Genomic DNA, 3,360 nt, shown 5'->3' with positions numbered 1-3,360 from the left:
TAGAGAAACTGCATGCACAATTTTCACACAAAGCAACAAACAGTTGCAAGGAAAGTGGGCAGAACTCCACTGAGGCATCTAAAAGACCAGAGCTTGCCTCTCACCTCCAGAGTAGTTGCATTTCAGCAAATTCTGAAATTCATTTCTTTTGTATTATCTATCCATAGCTTCTGTATCTCTGTGTCTTTTACAATATTTGTGTATTTCAGGATATTTTTAAATCTATATTTAAAAATTGTTAGTATCTTTTGTGGTTTTGTATCTTTTAGGTCAAAGTGGTAAAACTGCTCTGTATTTGACCTCTTTCTCCCCTCTCTCTCTTTTAAAAATAATATATTTTATTTATCACTGTTATTAAATTTTATTTATTTGCGAGGAGAGAGAGATAGAGAGATGAGAGACAGAGAAATAATAGGCAAGCCAGAGCCTCCAGCCACTGCAAACAAACTCCAGACACATGTGCCCCTTGTGCATCTGGCTTACATGGGCCCGGGAATCAAACCTGGGTCCTTTGGCTTTGTAGGCAAACGTCTTAATTGCTAAGCCATCTCTCCAGCCTCTCTCTCTCTGTGTAGCTGGTATAATGTATTATGTACGGTGCATATGCACGTGCAGGAGGCAGGAGGGGAGCTTTGGTACCTTGCTCTGTTGCTCACACATGCCATTCCATGAGATGAGGTTCCTCCCCTAGCCCAGGGCTCTCTGTTTGGATTAGTGAGCCCCATTCTTTACAGAATGGAAAACCCCAGCATCCCAAGGCTGCACCATATGCCCATCCCAGAGTCCAAGGGTTGTTCCAGAGTCCTTTGAAGAAACAGAAAAATGTCTCAGTAGTCCACTGGGGTTTCTGAGTCTACCATGGAAGTCTGACCTTCAAATGATGGCAGAGAAAGCAAGATTCTTCAAACTATTGCAAGGGACAACATCCTCAACCAGCCTGTATCATGCAAGCCAAGCTAATGGATCTCTTTTGTAACACGTAATTATTCTATCTGTTCTGTTCCTCTAGAGAATGCTGACCAATACAGATTGTTATAGCAGTCCTGATTAAAACAGAAAGCATTCCCATACCCCCGCCACCCCTGGCCACAGTGCCTTCTGTTCATGCTTATCCTCCAATACTGTGTAGATCCAGGAAACTTCCAGAGAGGTCAGGAACATGGGCCACGTGGACTCCGTGTAAACCACTCACACACCCTCCATTATTCTGTGGATTTTCTTTCACCACTGATGGCAAAACTTGATCGTCACGAAAACAGCGCGAGGGGCTGGGATGTAGCTCAGTTGGTTGTAGAGCCATGCTCCTAAGAAGGTAATAGGCTTGACTTCCGGCTGAGCGTACAAGATGGGCGCTCTGTTATGTAACCATGACTCAGTACCATATGGTGCGTGCTGCACAAGCCTTGACTATAGGTGCACCCTATGACTAGAAATCAACACCCTTTGCATTACACTGCCACACTGGTGTCTTCGACGTCTGTTCTACATGCTTCTTGCAGCGGGGCTCACCCTGTCCCCAATCCTCCTGGAGCTGCCCACTCCTGACTCTGGTAGGGTGTTCGCTTAGCGTTCATAAAGCCTGGGTTTGACCCCTAGCATCACCTAAACTGAGCCCTGGGGGTGGCGACACATGCCTCTAATTTCAACACTGAGAAAGTGGAGGCAAGAGCATTAGATGTTCAAGGTCATTCTTGGCTACATAGCAAACCAGCCTGGGTCACCTGAGACCCTGTCTCTAAAAGAAAAAAAAAATAGCATAAGCTCACCATGGGCCCCGCTCTCTTTGTCCACCCCCACGCTCCCCACAGACAAAACACAGAATGAAAGAAGAGCCCATCTCTGTGGCTAAACTGAGCTTCTCTTTTATCCTGGCCAGTCCCTCGTCCAAGTCCTCTGCTCACAGTCACAAGGAACTGAACCAGCACTCAGCTAATTGTGGAGACAATTAGCCATTTGTTCATTACTTGTCTTAATGAGCCAAGTGGATAATTGTTTCTGGCTAGAACCACTGGGGACACAATCAGTGGTCTGCATTCCTAATTCCTGGTTAAGTCTCTGCTAGTGGCTGTTTCTAGCTGGAAAAGGCTGGGCTGTCACTCTTGGAGTTGCTAAAATGTCATATTCTACTGCTAAAAGCATTTACGGGCAGCAGAAATGAGACTTATATTTCACTCCCCCCTCCCCTTAGGTGACAGGAAAGGTGTTTCTTACAGGTTCCGGTAGAATAGCTAAGATGGTGCAGAGAACAGGGACACGTTATCTTCCTTTTCCCGAGTGGGGAGGACAAAGTCTGATGCTCACCGCCATCCGCAAAGCCACCTCAGACCTTAACCTTCCCAAGCCTGGTTCTGCCTGAGTGCATCTCTCCTGGGTTGTCCCTCACCTCCTCCCTGTCTCTGACCATCTGGGACAGCAGGCTCTGCTCTCCTCACTGAAATCACTCGTCTCCACTGTCTGGTGGGCAGCCGGCCACCTGCTCTCCCTTTAGGAAAGAGCTCCCACCTCACGGAGACCAGGACTTCAGTCCCCCACCCCTGCTTCAGTTCTGAGCCCAGGTGGGGACTGATGGTGAGTGTAATTTTTCTACAAAACCCAAACACACATGAAGGCAGGATTTCCTTTCACTGTGTCTCTGTGTGGGGTCTATAACTAAGCCAGGTTTAAGCTGGTGGGGAGCTCAGATAGAAAGAAATTATATCATTAAATACACTGATGGGGCTGGAGAGGTGGCTTAGCGGTTAAAGCACTTACCTGAGAAGCTTAAGGACCCAGGTTCACTTCTCCAGTACCCATATAAACCATATGCACAAGGTGGTGCATATGTCTTGAGTTGTTTTTTTTTTTTTTCAGTAGCTGGAGGCCCTCACAGGCCCCTTACCTCTCTCTCTCTCTTCCTGCATCTTTCCCTCTGTCTCTCAAATAAATTAAAGTTTGACAAAATTTATATACAAAAACAAGACAAGATGTATAAGTAATCTCAAACTACTGAACCATAATGGAAGGGGGCTCTGGAGAATGAATAGCAGAGATAGTTGATCCTATGATCCAATCAGGAATCCAGGAAACGACATACATGATTCTCGGGCAGGTGGGTGAAGGTGTTCAAAGGAAGGATGGATTAGGTGACAGAGGAAGACCTACCCCACAGTGGGCAGCAGTGGCCTTACATACAAGGAGGTTCCAGAGAAGGCTATGTCTTTACCTGGCTGCCCTTGCCCCTTGCTGGTGCTGTTCCTACTCTGTTGAGGCCACCCTTCACAGACACCCAAACCCAGCTTCTCTGGCCTTCCAGTATGGACCGGAAGCAATCGGCTCTCTAGCAATCTTGCAGGCTTTAGCACCTGATTGGCCCTGCGGAGG

The sequence above is a fragment of the Jaculus jaculus genome, chromosome 4 (genome assembly GCF_020740685.1).
Source record: "Jaculus jaculus isolate mJacJac1 chromosome 4, mJacJac1.mat.Y.cur, whole genome shotgun sequence".
NCBI lineage: Eukaryota > Metazoa > Chordata > Mammalia > Rodentia > Dipodidae > Jaculus > Jaculus jaculus.
Note: the sequence above shows the minus strand (reverse complement) of the source record.